This window comes from Haliotis asinina, chromosome 11 (assembly GCF_037392515.1).
Source record: "Haliotis asinina isolate JCU_RB_2024 chromosome 11, JCU_Hal_asi_v2, whole genome shotgun sequence".
Taxonomy (NCBI): domain Eukaryota; kingdom Metazoa; phylum Mollusca; class Gastropoda; order Lepetellida; family Haliotidae; genus Haliotis; species Haliotis asinina.
Window position 1 is genome coordinate 11559923 of NC_090290.1, and position 20215 is coordinate 11580137.

Sequence of the window (20215 nt, forward strand, 5' to 3'; positions counted from 1 at the left end):
AGCGATGCTCTTAATTTGAAGTAAACCCATATTAGTTGTTTGTTGTTGATGTGCGTGAAGCATGATTCTCTTTCCATTGGAAATTTGAATGAAGTGTAGTAGGTATGGAAAATTGAACTGGTCACCGCGTGATGCCAGTTTTGGAGTGGTATATCTTTGAGGCGCTGTTTTAAAGATGATAAGAACATATTTACATCTCCGACATCCTGTGCCATCCATACATGTGAAAATCCTATGTTGAACAATGTTTCTCTAACATCAGAAGTTCAGTTTCTATTTCCTATATCATCAAGAGATTTAAGCATTCGAGAACACTGGTGTGCGTGGCGATCGGTTGTCATTCGTGAAACTTCTATTGATGCAAATATCAAATGTTTTCCAGTGTCACCAAGAATTGCTTTGTTTGAAGCAAATTTTCGAACTTTGAGAAGGTGTTTAATGTAGTTTGTCTGAACTTTTACAATTGAATCCGATACTTGCAATCCCACACTTCTTCTTATCGGTACAACTTTAGTGTCGAAAGCCATACATGCAGTGGAAAATGTTATTTCTCTATTTTTCTGTAGGAATCTATATATTGTGAGGCTTGCCTTGCTAGTTTGCTGTACGAGAGTGTCACATGCTTTTGTCCATACCAGTCGTGAAGAGAAGATAAGTCAAAGGAATACTCTGAAAAAAGTATGGAAACTGTACATTCAATGTACGATTGTCGAAATTGGGAGATATATGGGACTAAATCAGTGTTGATACAATAATAATGGATGTTTTGAGAATGCATCACCACATGGATTTCATTCAAAGCAAAGCTGTTCGTTCAGTTATCCCCTTCGTTAGGTGACTGGAGTATGACATGACAATTTCAGGTTTACCATTTTCAGTCTGTAGTGTGTGATTTTACCTTGAAAACCCTGACCATGCACAGATGCAAGGAAATTATCGGAAACAATGGTCTACAATGATTTTTCGACCAGCCTGGAAAACGTCAAGATTCATAATAACACCCCATGCGCGTGTAAGAGGTTCCCACGTGCACGTGCTTCCCAAGCATTGTGTTTCCGAGTGGTGATAACGTGAAATGATGCTGCATACATAAGAAGAATGTCATTGTAACATTCCTTAGTGGGTTTTCCTTCTACCAGACTTCTGTTCAGGTTTCAATACCTTTTTGAAGGGTATATTTGTAATGGGTGATGGTTTCAATAGGCAGTTCTTAAGTCCATTTTTCATGGTAGCTTTCCACAATTTCTGAAAAATATAATCTTGGATTCTGAGCAGTAGGATTCTAGTACGTCAAGCTGTCTCTTTAAGTGGATTGTGGTAAACGAAAACAACACAACGTCATCCGCAAAAAGGAGAAGCATCAAGTCTTCAATATCTTGGGTGACGAATATTCCACTTGTACGTGATCTATACATGACTGCTACAAGTTCATTATATATAACATAAATGATATTGTTAACACAATTACATTGTGGTTCTCAAACAAAGAGTCGTATCGCAATCCTGCAGACGGCTCTGTTTTCGTTTCGTGGATATATTAGTGGATGTATAGCTGGAATATTGGTAAAACTAAACTCACTCAACTTCACCCACTTCGCCTGGCGTAATGCCAGATATATGATCACTCTCATGCTTCAACACTCGTTGATTAAAAGAAAAATATCTTCTTCAAGTCTCGGATATTTGAAATTTTAATCGGCTTTCATTGTTAGATGTGATATCAAAAAACACTTGGGTGAGATTTCCTATATATGCCCAACATGCCACATGTACCTAACACGTCATATACCCCTAAAATGTTATATGTCTCGATCACGCCATATATCCCTATCGTGAATGTCTTAATATGTCACATGTGCTTTAAACACCATATGTCTATTGCATGCCACGTGTCACTGACATGCCATCCTCAAACGTCCCTAACATCTTACATGTTCTTGGTATGTCACGCGTCCTTATTAATCCATATATCCCATGACATATGATATGACCCCAAAACTTAATATGTCCTTAACGTGCCACGTATTCATAACAGACACACGTCATACTGGTTATACACACGTCATACTGGACATTCATATTATGTCCATTCGTTTTTACTGATCTTTTGTTGGAATGTGTGGATATATGCTCATTCGATAACGTTTTCTTAACGCGGCTATGAGCATTTAATCTTACCATATCTGAAGAAAATGGATCAAAATTCATGTGATACGTTGTAGATGTTAAATTCTTATTTGTCATTTGTTTACTGTTTAATGTGATTATGATTCTAGAGATTTCGCAACTTCTGTGTTCGTTTCTAAATGAAAATATGAATGATTATCTGGCCGCGAATAGATGCAATACTGATGATTGACTGGGTTCCACCATATGTTCGTTACGCCACGTTCCATAACTATAGTGACGCCATCGAGGTCATTGAGACACATGGTTTCTCCCAGTCTATCCCAGCACGACAAGAGGTTGGGTGACCGAATTTTACTTCACAGTCGATGACCTTTTTCAACTGGAGTGACACGTACGCCATGATCCCATTAAGGTACGTGTCCTCGGATTACTGTCTTATTAGGATACAGTTCAAATTAGCTACTCTTCAAGTTCTTGATATTTGGATTGTATACTTGAAGGTACTTTTACCCCGCTTTCCTCACTATTCGCCACACCGTGTTGGTTGGATGACTGGCAGGCTGGCTGGCTGGCTGGCTGACTGGCTGGTTGGTTGGTTGGTTGGTTGGTTGGTTGGTTGGTTGGCTGGCTGGCTGGCTGGCTGGCTGGCTGACTGACTGACTGACTGACTGACTGACTGACTGACTGACTGACTGACTGACTGACTGACTGGTTGGTTGGTTGGTTGGTTGGTTGGTTGGTTGTCCGGTTAGTTGGTTGAAACAATTCCAGTCAACAAACCTGGCCTTGTCCTTTTTATCAAGCCAATGAATTTATTCTATCATTGAATTTTGACAGCAACATGACTGGCAAGATTCAGGAAAACATGCTAATAATGCATGTCTCGCTTGAATTCCCTCGCTTGCATCCCAAGTACTCTGTCGTCAGGATCCCCATTGTTCTCGGTGCCCTTGGTTAGTTACCTCTGGATCTCCTGAGTTCACCACCGGGAGCACAGCCCTTCTGACACTCAAGGTAATGCAGAAGGCTGCAGTGTTGGTGAACTTTCATATTATAGGGAAACTTCTTGGTGGTTTCGACTAGGCACCGTTTCCTGGAAGAAGTCTAATTCGTTGTCTGGGCTGCGTGTGGAGTTGTCAAGGGCCCTGAGCTAATGATGAGCCTTACCAGCCTGAGTGTGCTAGGATCGCCCGAACCCTCTCTGCTGCGCATTTTTCATCTAAATCTGAAAAACATAAAATAATGTCCACCGATGGACTATTTTGAAACACATGTTTTGGCCCATGGATAGATGAACGACTGCATTAAAATGGAATCAGGAAAATTACTCGTCAGTACTGACAATGAAACGTTGATAAAGTTGTCATTATTAAACGTGTCAGAATCATAATTTGCTGTGCTCACACTAACTAATCACTTATGTTTGACGTTCACGAACTGCTCCCTCACATCCTGAAATAGCTTGTTTCCGCTGATAAGCCATGATCAGAGTTATTTTGGGAGGTTATATCTCACATGGTACACAATGTGCTATCTTGACCGAATTTCATGCTCGCGCTGTCCCACAAACAAATGCTGTCAGTAATTTTGGCGTATTGGACTGGAAGTGTTCCTCGGCAATCTCATGGTTACTGGTTAACGCGTTGGTTCGTCACGCCAAAGACCCGGATTCGATTCCCCACATAATTACAATGCCTCTTGTGTCCCCTACTTTGATATTGCTGAAATATTTCTAAAAGGGGCGTAAAACTCTCTCACACACACACACTCACTTGCTGTCCTTGCATCGGAACATTTTCATCGCGTATCAGTGCAGATAGTTCAGCAATTAACTGACTGAGTAAACCCGTGAAGATCCGGACTAGAACTGATCTTTAGTAAACCATGAGATTATGGGAATAAATATTACTTTGATTTTTCATTTGATCGACACACTTTCTATCGTGATGCCGGCGAAATGTCTTAATTCGTTCCCGCACTGAAAATGTTTCAGCAACTAAGTGACTGATTGAATACTACTACCACCACCACCGCTACCTCTACCACTACCACCGCCACCACCACTACTACCACTACTACTACTACTACCACCACCGTCACCATTGCCACCACCACTACTACTACTACGACTACCACCGCCACCGCCACTACTACTACCACTACCACTACTACTACCATCGCCACCGCTACCGCCACTATCATTTTCTTATAAAACAAGGAATTGGAATGTCATGCAACCATAGTTGTGGCGTGTGGCCGTGTGCATAAAGCACAGGTCACAATCAATGGACTGGGACAGTGCTCGCATGGGTAACCAGCAGCTGAACTCCTATGAGTTTCTAGGACTTCAGTCCTGCCCCACAACAAAGCACATGACACATGTCTCCCCTTAGGCAAGTGAGTTTGTTCCAAATTGCCTGTTTTTGCCCAGCAGAAAATGGGTACCCGGTGGAATAAGTCATGTGACTATTACCTGCCGAGACTGTTAGTTCTATGAGCATTCACACCGTGAGTGGAGTTTGGCGCAATGTAAATGCACATCGTATTATTAGTAGTAGGACTATCTGTTTTCACTTTAACATGGAAAAATCTGGATCGCTGGAAAGTAGGTCACTGTCTGAGTTGGTTCATGTGACGCATGTTTCTATTTGGACCTAGCTCACTCAATACTACTTCTACTACTATTGCTGCTGCTTCTGTTGCTGCTTCTACTATTACTACTACTGCTATTGGAAGTGTAGTTCGTTTGCTGCAAAATCGTATTGATGAAATGGCAAATGAATCTAAATGGCCTGAAAGTAGTAAGTCATTTGTCTATAAGAGCTGTGACAGTTCGCCTAGTGACATATAGTTCACCTGGATCTTGACCCTCGCACACTACCGACAAGATGGCCATTTTTCCGCCAGTACACTTCGAGTCACGCACCAGGTGTTGTCCGTGAATAAACAGTGTATATTACGAGTGTTGTGGAAGGCGGTAGTCCTGTTTTTGCCATGCTGTACTGATAAGAGATTAGGAACGGCTGAAAAACTCCATATGGCACAATGCCTCAAAAACTACTACTACTACTACTACTACTACTACTACTACTACTACTACTACTACTACTACCACTACTACTACTACTACTACTACTACTACTACTACCACCACCACCACTACTATTGTAAAGTCCGTTAGATTTCATTTCAGACCGATGAATATACTAACACATCTAATAATTGCAACGAAATAAAATTTTACACAATCACGTGTAATCGACTGACGAACTCTGATGATCTGTATCATAATTTTAGACACTCGAATAAAAATGTTGTTTAACTAACGGTAATTATTTTGTTGTTACTTTTCGCTATTTATATGGAAGGTTGGAGCAACTGCTGGTAGAACAGCCATGTGTGCGAAATAGAAGGTTCACGACACACGCGCTTGTTGATTACCAGGCATATTGTGGCACACTTACACACGCAGACTTACAAACATTCATTGTGGCACACTTACTCAAACACGCTCACTTACACACATTCATTGTGGCACACTTACACACGCACACGTACACACATTCACTGTGGCACACTTACACACGCACACTTACACACCTGCATTGTAGCACACTTACACACACACACTTACACGCATACTTACACACATTCATTGTGGCACACAATCGGGGAAGGGGTGTAATTATATTGAGAGTGACACTCCATACAATTATCATCACTACCTCTGGCCATAAATTGTGAACGGTCCCAAACCTATCATGTTGTTTTATGTTGCATTCATACAGAGAGTTAGAGTACTGTAAAATCATTGGCCTTCACTCGTACCCTCACTGCATATTTTAAGTTCATGCCTTCTATTTCATATTGGATTAATGGTTGCCAACGGTATGTATATCTTCACTCACTAAATAAAAGAAGTTGCTATCCATAAAGTTTGCCAATGTTGATTCACCCTATTTAACCTTGCAATTCTTGTGTAGGTGCATTTGTGATATATTTTCAGACCGCTTCAGTCGACTTTACGACGATGTTGCCTTCTCGTGGACCTCCTCATTCTCTTGTCATAATCAGTGAGTGAGTATCGTTTTACGCCGTTTATAGCAATATTTCATTAATATCACGGCAGGGGACTCTGGAAAACGGCTTCACACATTTTAGCCACAAGGGGAATCGAACCCTGATTGTCGCCGTGACGAGTGAATGCTTTAACCACCAGGCTACCCAACCGCCAATCTTCTCACCATGGATACAACTAAACTGACGGGCAAAAGAAACGTCCCCGATCATGTTTTATTATAAAATGAGAGAGACGCATGCCATTTAATGTTGAAATGTTTTGTATAATTTTTAACATGTTATGTAGACTGTCATTAAAACTGCAGCAATTGAAACAATCTACTTTAACTAGACTTTTTATGACGTTTTTCACAGGAGGTTAAAATGTCCTTTTGTCGATCACAACAGCAAATCAGTACCAACAGAGTGTCTCAGGGTGTCAAAATCCTCAGTAACGAGTGTGTCCACCTCTTGCGGCGATACATGCTTCCACACGACGTATGCAGAGTGCACGAGTCGTCTGATGACCACATTTGGAATACGACGCCATTCCTCCTGCAGAGCTTGTGCCAAAGCATTTCTTGTCAGTGGGGGGTGTTGACGTTGTTTAATCTGACGGCCGAGATGATCCCAAAGATGCTCTATTAGTCCAGGAGGAGAATCTCAAAAAGGGGCCTAGAAATGAGATTTCGTAGCCTCCCCAGTACTGATTTGGTTTGACACTATTTTTAGTAAGTATGATGTCTTGGTCTCATGAAAAGGCCTGTAATCCTCTCAGATTGTGGTATCAGTTTTTTTTCACAGGCCATTTTATGTGGTGGGGGTCAGTGAGCATTTTCATGACATTTAGTTTGCTGCCCGACAACACGTCACAGTTAATCATGGATAGTTTTACTACTATCAAACTGTTCACTTTCAGTTTGACTTTTCTGTATTGCTACAGGATGTAAAAATTAGTTAACATATTTTTGTTTCTGAAAAAAATGAAAATGGGCGCCATTTTGGCCGCCATCTTGAATTGTCGTGTGGTGCCTTTTCGGCACTTAAATTTGCATAAAAATTAACACTGAATGTTTCCATTTACATCCAAAGTTGATACTTTTGATGGTTTTTTGACACTTGTCACTTCTAGAGGGGTGGCTTTGGCACAAAAAAGTAATTTTGTACAGTCATGTCGTGGTAAGATAATGTTTTACAGCATATTCTTTCCAGCTTATTCTGTACCTTGGTGTGCCTCAGGCCTAATAACAGGTAGCATGACCGGACCAACAGAACTCCATCGTTTGTTCGTATGTGCGGTCATGTCGTGGTAATATAATGTTTTACAGCTTATTCTTTGAGGTAGGGGATTTTAGTGATTCTCCGACTTTTCATGGAAATGTGTGGTGGAGATGTATTTATTGAATGTTTACATTATTTTTGCACCTAGAACCAGTTGTTTTGTTTCCTGTTCTAGTGTGACAGCATTTCATAGTACCCAGAATTCAAAATGGCTGCCAAGATGGCCGCCATTGTAGTTTTACCACTTATATATAGCAGAGGACTAAGTTTGCACTGATATGTAAACAAACAATTCATTTGATGTCAAATGCTTTATACACTATAGAAAAAGAGCTAAATTTCAATGGTATGGTTCATGAAAGCTTCACTTGCCTGAAATAGTTGATGAAATAATATCACCCAAATTGTTAGAAAACTATGCTTCAAGGCCGATAACTGCTTCTAAGCTCTGGTTGTACAGGACCGGGGAAGCAGGGGTATAGCTGCGCCCCTATAATTTTTGACAGGTTATTTTTATGCATAAACGTATTGATATAACACACTTTTGTTGTTGATAGCGCCCCCTTAATTAAGAAAGGTCCTGTTGTAGCTATTCAAAGTGGTCTGTCAGATAAGTCTTGATAACTTTTGATACATCAAGAAGCTTATAATTAACTCACCTCTTCACTTTCTTTCACATCATGTGTTACATCATGTCAGAATTGGAGTCATCTACAAGTCAAAGCTGTTGTGGCAACAATCACCTGCCATACAAAAAGACATGTCTCTGAGCACAATACATCAGTTCATCTGCATTGACATAGATGTCTATGGTGGCATGCTGACCTTTTTCATTTACACGACGTCAGTTCAACCAGTCCACGGGGAGCAGAATCTCACGACATCAGAGAAGGGATAAGCTGACCATCACAAATGCTCCAACCATGGCCAGCTGGTGAAGGAATCTTCATGACTGGTTGTATTCACACGTGCACTTGGTAGTTAACTCGCTCAATAAGATGTTTTAGGCTGTTGGATGTTGGTGGGAGTTTTTCTCACTACTTCTACACGCATCTCTGGATTATTTGGTACATACATAGCATTGACAACCTGTCCTCAAGACGTAAAGACTGTTTCGTGAACATCAAAATTGTGACCCATTTGTTGTGTGGTGCTTCACAGCCTTTTGGGGAATCAATGTAGAAGAGGAGCTGTCACAAGTCTCTGTCTCGTCAGGGAGCATGTGATTCTAATTAAGTGTAGAGGAACGTGGTGACTGTTATCTGTCTCGATCCCTGTGTTCCAGTTCATCATCCCACAAATATTCTTTGCAGCGAGACCCGTGAAGGTCCCTGGGGAATAGGCCTTCAGCAACCCATGCTTGCCATAAAATGCGACTATGCTTGTCTTAAGAGGAGACTAACGGGATCGGGTGGTCAGGCTCAATGACTTGGTCGACACATGTCATCGGTTCCCAATTGCGCAGATCAATGCTCATGTTGATCACTCGATTGTTTGGTCCAGTCTCGATTATTTACACACCGACGCTATATGGCTGGAATATTGCTGAGTACGACGTAAAACTAAACTCACTCACTCTTTGCAGGTGGACTGCTACTGCTGACATTAAATACCCCGTGAGGTCTGTGAGGTCTGTGAGGTCGTCCTGGAACTCAAAATCTCGACCAATCATTTGCGAGAATGGAATCACTTCTGGTCTTAAAATTGCATCCAAACAAATGTATAAAAAAGGAAGATATCATCCATAAACAATCATACTTTCTCTCCCCATTACGACTAAAAGCTTTCAAAATCAAAATTTAGATGTTCACGTATATTTTCCACCAACATTATGATTCAGTGTGACAAGTATTATTGTTGTTGATGTATTTGCTATTGTGTTAATGAATTCTAATCATGGATATGGATTTTGTATATCTCTAGGTCCTTCTTGGTCTTCAGATAATAAAAAGACATATCTGAAATTAAAGGGTGTCGATAAAGACAACATACAATACAATTTGACACGTCTTCACACGTTTCATCCGTAGTAAGCGAACCTGAGTAACTACAACTTACACGTGTGTATAAAGAAATGAAAAAGGGAGAAAACCGATGTGTTCATTGCCCAGCAGCCGTCAACCGGAGATAGTTCCGGCTAAGGATAATCTTTCACGATATCTGTATCTGTACGAAATCCTGTCAGGGCCATTTTCGCAAAATTGTTCGAACAAAATAAGTCAAAATGACAAATCCACCGACTTTTCCTCGCTTTTGTGTTTTGAGTAATGTTATAAGTGTCTTTACATAGCTGTGTTAATTTCCCCTTCTTTTTCTGGATCGGTATGCAAAAGAATGTTACTTTGCTGCGAGAATACAAGAACATTAACCGCTATGGTCAGTTGTAGATCTAGGTCTGTATAATTCTAGGTGTTCATTAGTTGTCAGACTTTATAATTGCAGTAATTTTACTGAGGAATCTAATGAAGCTTGTTTGTATAGGTCAGGAAAAGACTGCATTACGTAAGCGTGTGACACAAACCATCCAATTCCAGAATATGCCCTGTAGAATTTTTCACATGATGAGATTTTCTAAATTCCTCAAAAACTACGTTTACAATGTCGCATCAACCGCCTGTCTGAAACAATGAAACAGAACATAGATTTTCGAAGCTCTCTTAGCGATGAGTCAATGCATGGCACTTACAGCTATCTCAACAATAAGAGCTTCGAAACTCTAGGCCCATGTCCTTGAACCATAGGTGAATCCGACAAAGCGATGATGTCCTTTCTAGGATTCCATACATTTTAGATGTTGCAAAACACAGGCAGTTGTTTAAGATCCGTTAACGCATATTACTCAGGATACTTGGATGCTTAGGGCTGAACTGCAGGTTTTCCTGAAAGGTATGTGTTCACACGTATACACTCGCATACATACATATATACACACATAAACGCGCGCACGCACTGTCTCACAAACGTTCATACATACTCACAGGGTAAGTTTGATAAGCAAGTTTTCACATAACAGGTCACCCACAGGATAGTTTCAGAAGTAAAAGGTTTGTATAAACCGTACCAACACCATAGCCAGCTGAACATATTTCGCGAACTACTCCGATATGCTGCTTCGCCATCCGAAGGATCATTCATAATATATGGCCGGCGTGGTGTAAGGTGGTATGGGGCGATGTGGGTGGGTACAAAGGTACAAAGTAAGTGACACCCCCTAACAGCCACGTTCAAGATCAACACCCCATACACATGCATACGCACGCACGCACGCACGCACGCACGCACGCACTGTTACGGTTAAGAATTTACCGTGACAAACTATTTACGAAATCCCCTTGTAAACCAGCAAAACAGAACAAAGACAAGTTGTTTTACATTCAAATTCTATATTGTAATGTAACGAGAGCGAGATATACAGAGTCACAAGTCAATATATCAATGCTGATTACAAATACATTTCAAGAGAGACAAAATCTAAGTCAGTGGGTCACAAAAATACAATATATCAAACTCACCAAAGTCTTGATGTGCGAGGGAACAGCTATGGCAAAATGCGATCGGTGCGACAGCAGACAATGTAGACAGGATTTCGAGCGTGTTGGCAGTATATCCAAGCGTGGCTGAGATGTAAATCCAGCAGATACGAATGAAAGTCAGTGTGAGTGTCCCCCTCCACACGGCAACCAGCCTATTTATACATAAACTAACTCACTTCCCGAAAGTTCGGGCACAAACTAACATCGTGAACACTGTAGAACGGTCTCGAAACCCCAGGCAGCATGCCATCATCGGGCCGACGTCGGCTGATGGTCGACACCGTCGGGCCAACGCTGTTCAACGATACTGATACATATAAATTCAGGAAAATAATCCCAATAGTGACAATTTTAGTGTTCATTTGAAATCCAGAGTCTGTAAGTCATAGGTAACGCACAGTTACCTGACGCTAAAAATTGAAAAAAAAAAAAAGAAATTTAATCTGACGCTAAACTAAAACCTTCTCTTTGAGCACGTGACAGTCACGTGACATATTCTGTCGTCTGCTTGTTTACACTGACAATTTCCGGTAGCATGGGGAAGAATGGTGAATTGTCAAAGGTCGTCTAAGATTTAATCGTAGCGAAGTTCCAACAGCACAAAAATACAGTGAAATATCTAGTGATCCTCGTCTACCCAGGAATACCATTTCGAGAACGTGGAAGCACAGAAAATCGGCGTAGAAATGGACATCGCCGATCGCTTACCGAGACACTCGCCGACTTTTAAAGTTAATGAAAAGCAGTCGCATTTCTCCATTATCAGAAATGATCTCAGCATTTAACCAGAATAGGGTAAGAATTGTCTCCAAGCGTACAATTCAAAGGAAATTATTCGAATATGATTATCACAGAGGTATCGTTCGAAAGAACATCAGGATTAGTGAAGTGAATGTGAAAAACCGTCTCACTTGGGCCAGAGGAAAGTTTCGATGGCGAGTTAATGAAGAGCGTCATATTCAGTGATGAATGTAAAATAGTTATTGGAGAAAATAACCGTGTGTATGTGTGGAGAAGACCAGGTGAAGGACACTGACTGTTGTGGAAGGTAACATAAATACTCAGAAATACACTGATAGTCTTGACTCTCACTCACAGTTATGGCCCGTTATTGACCGCCATTTCCCGAATGGAAATCACATATTTCAAGTTGACACAATACTTCTGTGCACAGACCCCTATCGTACCAGAATGTAAACAAAGAAATGACAGCAATGTCATATTGTGGCAAGCACAGTCTCCAGATGCCAATATCATAGAAAATTATTGGATACTACTGAAACATCGATTGGGACAACGTATTGTTTACGTCCCGTGAGACTTGGAGCAAGAAATCGACATGTGTGGGAAAATATATCTGTGAACTATATCAGAAACCTACATTTGTCTATTCCTCGTCGTCTGAGGAAAATATTTGCTGCGAAGGGATACATCACTAAATATAGAGGTAAGTACTAAAGTAATTTACTTTTATGCGAGTTTGAATTTGACGCAACTGTGCCTTTCGCCAGTGACGTCAGCCATGTTTGTTCCTAAATATATGGCACACCGCTGTATGATGGGTTCATACTTTGGTGTGCAACAATGTGTATATTTCTAATGCTGACATCTGATGTAATGAAGCCTTTGAATGGTAGTCTAAAAGATAAGTCTTTAGTCGCCGGTTCGATTCCGGTAAAGGCAAAAACATCAGGATTCCTTACTGCATGGATGTTTATTTAGTGAGTTCATATTCCTATTAATATAAATGTTGTGTATTCTCTAACAATACAATATAAGTAATAAGTATATTATCATGAAATGCTGTGTCAGTATGCAGAGAATTAGGTCAGTGATCTGAACGCGTGATGGTAGAAATAAGTAATTCATTTTCACAATTGTTGTAAATGACCATAGATGTTTTGTGTATTTTTATAAAAATGTTCATAAGATTACTAAAATTTCATGCAGCTGAAAATGATGAAGAAGGGAAAATGTAAGAAAAGAGCAAAATTGAGTATTCAGCATTCAGTGCAAGCATCAAAAAATACTTTTTTCATGAACTAGATGTTGAATAACACTGAATTCCAAGATGTTATTGTTAATTGAATGTTACAATAGTAGTGATAATGAATAACTATGTGTGTTTATTTCACAGAAGCTGTCCGATAAAAATCACCTCTTCACCTACCACAACTGTCTCCATAAACTGTGAAGAAAAGGGATGATGGGATAACCTTGTGGTTCATGTGTTTGCTCCTTAGGCTGAAGACATTGGTTCGATTGCCTTCATGGTTACTGTGTGAAGCTCACTTATGGTGTGCCGTGTTATTGCCGGAGTATTACTAAAGGTGTCCGAAAAATGAACAAAGTCGATGTGAAGAACATCATGTTCATATTTTGTAAAGTAAAATTTTGAAACCTGAATTTGATATGTTGGTTTTTCACTTTTGCAATGCTGAGGGAAGACATGTTATGATCAAGCAAAATTGCTTGACAGTTGATACAAATTACCTACATTACATATGCCATATTTAGTTGTTTTATATGGAAAACATCTATCTTTTCGATATACATACATTGATAGGACTGCAGCAACATGTTATAACAAGGAAAGCTTGCTCACAATATTGTCCATAAAGCCTCCACTTGTATTAAACAACAATGCAAACAATTATGCATCTATAACAGTCTTTTGCACATTCCATCCAACTATTTAGAAAGAAACTGTTTCTTTGAAGTTGAAAACTGAAAGCAAACGTCTGCAGTAAAACATCATACATATAAACAACACCCATCCTTTAGCCTTGAACCGTTGAACACTTTGTGTTCTGATCACAGCTTCATGTAGGGCTCCAGATAAATATACATATATATTTATATATAAAGTGCAGTGTTCACGAATAGTGTCTGACCCTCTGACAAATGTGGCAGAAGTTCCCAACTTGCTGGCCCCAGTGTCTGACTGAATATATCACAATAACTTTGTCTGAAGTTGTTATTTGTGGCATGTGACACTTGTTCAGTGTCTATAAATTTATGTTTATAATGTTTGTCATTATATAATGTTAATAATTTGAATGCCAATTTTGAGAAATGTTAAATCTTAAATGTTTAACTTTATTCTGTGGGTCCTGTGAATTTTCAGTGGGTCAGACAGACATCTGAAACTTACAGGACCGAAAGTCCTGTTACTTTGAAACACCAATCGTAAACACTGAAAGTGTTGAATGGAATTTAATGGAATATCTAAGTATCTATAATATTGTCTTTTGTATCTGCTACCTTTTCCAAATGTCTTCCTACATAGCATAATTTTTGTCTGTACATATGCCAATATGTCCCTTATCCTGAGCCCGGTTTCAGTGATGAACAGGCTAAATACAACTTTGGACTTTCATTTCAATGTGCTAAATACAAGCAAATATTCATTTTCATCATCACTGTGAAACGTCTTTATTAGATGTTTTCAGTTGGCAATGAACATAAGTCATTTGTGATACGTTTTGAGTGAGAGTTACGAGTATGTACATGTATTTTGGGTGTTTGTGAAACCATGATCTATGTTCACTGAAATCAACATCTGTTTCCTGGAATTTTAACACAGTGTTAACACAATCGGTCATTTGTGTCTTAACCATAACATTAATGCCAGCAACACCCAATATGATACATTATAATGTAAAGTTGTAGCTGGCATCCTTTAAAAGGGGTAAAATTAGCATGAATATACAACAGAGTAGCCTGTGACAATTTTATGTGCCTGTGATGGATTTGACAATGTAGTTTTTAACAATTATTCTTGTCATCCACCCGTGTCGTGACTGCCTCATTCAGAGCTGGAAGAAATCCTTGAATACCAACCACTGGTAAAGTGATGCCTGCAGACATCAAGACCACTTATAAGTGGTTCACCACCACGAAGAAGTGCAGTGAGCAAAAATATAATTAATACAGTAGGTAATGGGTTGGAAAAAAGAATGCCGACGTTGAGCCGATGCAGGGCCGATAAAGAATGTCGACGTTGGGGCGATGCAGGGCCGATGTTGGGCCAATGAAGTATGACGACGTTGGACCAACGTCGATCCGATGAGCAAAACTTCATCGGCTCGATGCAGTTGGCCGATGTCGGGCCGATGATGTACACGACATCGGTCCGATGTCGGTCCGATGCTGGCTTGCAATCTGGGACAGTATCCCGGAAGTGAAACATCGAAAACTAGGAGCAGGTAAATTCCGGAATGCCAGAATGCTAAAAGTGTTGACCAGATATTAAAACGAAATGTGACTCATAATATTTACTATTCAAAACACTAAACATTGTGACCCAATAATAATTAATACTGAATTAATAACAAACTATACAGGAAATACACACTCGTAACCATACATACATACATACATACATACATACATACATACATACATACATACATACATACATACATACATACATACATACATACATACATACATACATACATACATACATACATACATACATACATACATACATACATACATACATACATACATACATACATACATACATACATACATACATACATACATACATACATACATACATACATACATACATACATACATACATGTCATTGTTCGAACGTACACCACTGACTCAGTATTTCCAGTATTTACAGATGTCTTTTTCCGGCTTGGGTGACGGCCTTGATCCTAACGTGACGGACCTGTTGGTTAAAGCACGCCCGTATGGGTCGACAGGAGGACAGATATTCTTCTCTTTCATTTACATGCTATGGATCTTTCTCGCAAATATCTTCATCCTCTTCCTCATCGTCAAGGACAAAACTCTTCGTCATCAGCCGCACAACATCTACGTGGGCATTCTCTGCCTCGCTGACATTACAGTCGGACTGTATTATCTCCCTATGAATATGGACTTCATGGCTAGAGGGCGCTGGCGTCATGGCTGTTTATCGCTTGGTGTCTTTGCGTACTACCCTATACATCAAACCTGTTTTTGTGCGTTCATTGTGTTTCTGTTCATCTTTGCCCGTCTGATGAGCTTGTGCTGCTGCTGCAGGCAAAGCCCCATGTCGTTGAAGAAACGGTTCATCTTCCACGGACTTTCTATATTGATCGCTATGTTGTACATGTTTCTGTGGCCTGTTTCAATACCTATGCAGGAACGTACCTTTACCGACAGAGTCGGGTACATACCAGACCTTTTAGGATACAGTCCAGTTGTTGCCAAGTTTGAAATTGAGTGCCCTGTACTGAACGGAGTTATATTTATTGGTCGTCTATTGGTAATCATCAGGATTCTGGGCGCCAATGTTTTTCTCCTTCGTGTTTCTCGCTATATTCCTGATCATGATCACAAGAGCTACAGCCCCCGAGCAGACACACCAGGATACGTCCAAGGTTCCCGTGAAGGTTCTCATCGTAGCCGCCTTAGTTTCCTTCATCATGCCCAGCGGATACCTCACATACCTGTCGTCTGCTCTCCCAGCACCGTGTGTGTTTCTACCCATACAGGGGCCCGACTTCACCTGTGACGGAGCCCTTGCGGGTCTGTCTGTCTTCCTTCAGTGGGTGGTCATCTCCAAATGCGGAGTTCTCCCCCTTGTGTGGTTCCTTGGTGAAGATTACCGAAATGCAGCAAGACCAATCGTTGGGAGGTTAGCTCCTGTCCTGAAGTTCTGCAGGAGTTTGAGGCATGGTGGAGGGAATGACGACTGAAGACCCAGGCAGCAACAATTTTGACCATATTGACTAAATGCCGTGGAGGACATTGATAAAATACTTTCCTGCATTTCCACTAAACATTAATAACTAATCAAATCAATAATTCATTAAGGAAGTTCATTCGTTATTCTTCTGGTATCTCAGACTGGGAGTATCGTAGATTTTGCAATCTTCCGAGGAAAAACGCGTACGTGTTCCTGTTTTAGATATTCATGTCCTTCATACAGGTGTTTCTTCATTCAGTCAGGTAACCTTTGCATAACGTTTGCAGTTTTTGTAAAGGCAAGATTTCCTTACATACATTTCAATGTACAGACCTTTTATAATGAGCTTGTTTACCAAATTTCTGCATATTTTATCCATAGTAGTCAAATAAATAAAGCACTTTGTCATTATTTAAAGTTCATTTGTGTGTGTAAGTCTTTATCAGTTAAAGGTGGAAACAGTGTTTACTTGTGGTCAGCAAATGCTCACTCTCCTGTAGTCTTAACTTTCATGTGTAATGTCAAAGTTCACAGCTCACAGAATGACCTCTCCAAAGCTCTTGTATTTTGATGCACATGCTTGCTAGTGTTTTTGGACCCCTATGCTGCCTTCTCAGCTAGCTGACTGTAAGCTGAACTATGTACAGACACGCATGTGAATACTTGACCCTTTCATTGCTAGGATGTCCTTTTTCTTAAACAAAGTGAAACTGTATATATGCCAAAATGTGCAAAAGAAATGTTAATATATTTACACTATTATTTGTAAATTTACTGTTGATAATTTTGCTATTTCAGTGTATTCATATATCGTTTGAATGAAATACAGAATATTCATAGAGAGTATAAAATTTGTGTATTTTCTGAATTTCATAGAAAGCTATTGTTTATGTTAGTTTTATGGACCTGGTTGTATCAACGCCTAATTATATAATCATCAACTAAACATTAATTATTGATTAAATTCTTAATGTTTAGTTAATGAAGTGTTTAAATATGGTTGTATAAACCCTTATTTAAACATCCATTAAAGGTCACAATCAACCCAAAACTCAAACATTATTGAAACACAGTTATCACTTATTGATGACTTCTAATATACACTGCTGCTTGTAAAAAAAACAAATAAACAAAATTATAAGCGTACAATCGCGATTCAAAAGTGGTATTCTGTGCAGTATTTTGTACTTGAGCTTACTTCCCTCGAACCGTAGCCTTCGAGAGACCGAACCCAGTCGTAGCGGGTGGGCGTGCACTCAAGCGTAACGACGGCTTCCGATTGGCTTGTTCATTTGCTGATACGCTGAGAGCTCATTGTGTCTGCAGAAAGATGATGATGGGCATTTTAGAAGTATGGCGAGTCATAAGAAAGTAAGAATCTTTTTTATGATGCGTCGCTTCAGTATGGATTCATATACCGTTGTCAAACAAAATCATATGCACTGAAAAAAGTAGTTATCCATGAAAAAATGTATATAGAGATGTTGGGTTTTGTAAATACATGTTCTCTGAATTTGCGTTCGATCCAATCAGAAATCATCTCAGTAGAGATGGTGATCCACTGCGTTGCTGGAAACGTTTATTCGTCCAAGTACGAAGCAGGATTTGAAGCTGACAAGAGTCTGCACCAGTTCCCGTCAGTTCCAGTCATCCACGGAAAATGGATGTGGTTTGTTTGCATCCCACAGACATAAAATCATGTCATGTGCACACCTGCCTAATTACATGATGTGGCACAGGCAGGACTCGGGTGCACGAGTCATGAATCAATTTATTTTGTTTATGGCGTAGAACGCGATAGGTGATAAGTTCAAACTGCACGTGGCCAATGAATGAAGCTGTGTATCACGGCATATTGTCTTTAGCACACAGGCCGGCACACACATAGGTCTCAATAAACCGGACATTGAGCTTTCTCTGTGACAGAGACTGCTTACCACAATCAACAAGTTTTTTTAATGTAACGAGTAGATCATTTACTTGTTTGTGTACACAACCAAGAGTAAACTACTGCTCAAGACCTCAGACTCTGGGCATGCACACTGTTTCAAGCTCCGCGAACCTATTTCACTGCGCATGCGTTATGGGCGCAGCGCAGCACAGCTGTTGAAACCACTTTTTCCCTCAGCGCTGGGGGAAATTTAGTGAATCGTTGGACTTTGATTTCGAGGGCTTTTTTCATCGCGTTTTTTTTCAACTTTATAGGTTGAATTGTCAATTTTGATCATTTGTTTCTCTATATGCATACCGAAAGGTATCAGAATCTGCAAAGTTGTGTTTTACGGTGCATGTGACCTAAGTATGGCTCTAATGAAGGTCTCGTCATTAAACCATCATTCTAGGCGCCGACAATACTTTATCAGACGGTAACGTGCACTTTTTGCATTACGTCACAATGTAACCGACGTCACGATGGATGTCAGTTGCCATCACCTCGTACAGCCTCCCACAGTAAACTGCTTCGTCGCATCCCGTTTCTTGGTTTGCAGTTGCCCCACACAGCCAACATCACTGTGGAAACATCACGTTTATGTTTTCCGACGGATGAAATGTCTCATAGTTCGACTCAAAATCTTACAGAGACATGGTAATGTTGGGAATGTTTACATTCCCACAATGCAATCGTGGAATGTCGCATGACCAGTCAGCTTCAGCTGAATGTACTGATCTAAACGTTCGTTGGTAGTAGAAATGAGGCGGTCATATTGCCTTGTATGGTTTAAGAGAATCCCGGATGTAATTAAAATGATCTAGAGAAGATATTTAACCCGAACATAAACCGTCATCAAACTGTTCATCATTTGTTTTTCTAGTAACCTTTGTCTTAACGTAGGGGGCTGACACGCCAAAAGAACAGCGCGTCAGTTAGCCCTGTGCGAGGATTCTTAATTTAGGTCACAGCCACCGTCGTTTGTTTTCTGCCATAGATTAATCGAAATTACTAAGCTTAGAAGTCATTGAACACGGCATCTTAGAAACGAAATACATTTACATACATACACTATACATGGTGGTAGAACGAACTGTATTTCTTAATTAACGTAGGGGAATCCCCTAATTTTTATCCATGATGAATTGCGGGTAAATACTAATCTATCGTCTGCATGATGCCTGTCGTCAGAAATCGTAGTCAAAAATTTGAAAGTTGTGAAATGCAACTTCTAACAGACCTAGTTGAAGATCATATCGGTGTGTTGAACAGCAGACCGACTAACTCCATTCCTAAAGACCAAAAGAAGCAGATATTGGACATAAAAACCGGCCGGGGTCAATAGCCTACTAGTGTGCAATAGAACGTCCAAACAAATCAAGACAAAATGGGCCAATACGAGGGGATATCAAAACGTTTTGAGCCTTGCATATGTATACTTGACAAATAGTAATGGGCAGGGCACCTAACGTATACTAGTGTCCTAGCTACATATTCCCGGTAGGATCACAAAGCTGGATGCATTTCTTCAATGGCAGTGCCTTGTAGAAGAGACATACCCCCTAGTGAATGTGAAAAATGGACAAGGT

At 40.1% G+C, this 20215-nt stretch overlaps 1 pseudogene; it reads left to right on the forward strand.

The window, feature by feature from the left end:
• Positions 1-15643: 15643 nt before the first annotated feature.
• On the forward strand, positions 15644-17115 carry LOC137256213 (uncharacterized; annotated as a pseudogene).
• The last annotated feature ends 3100 nt before the right edge of the window (positions 17116-20215 follow it).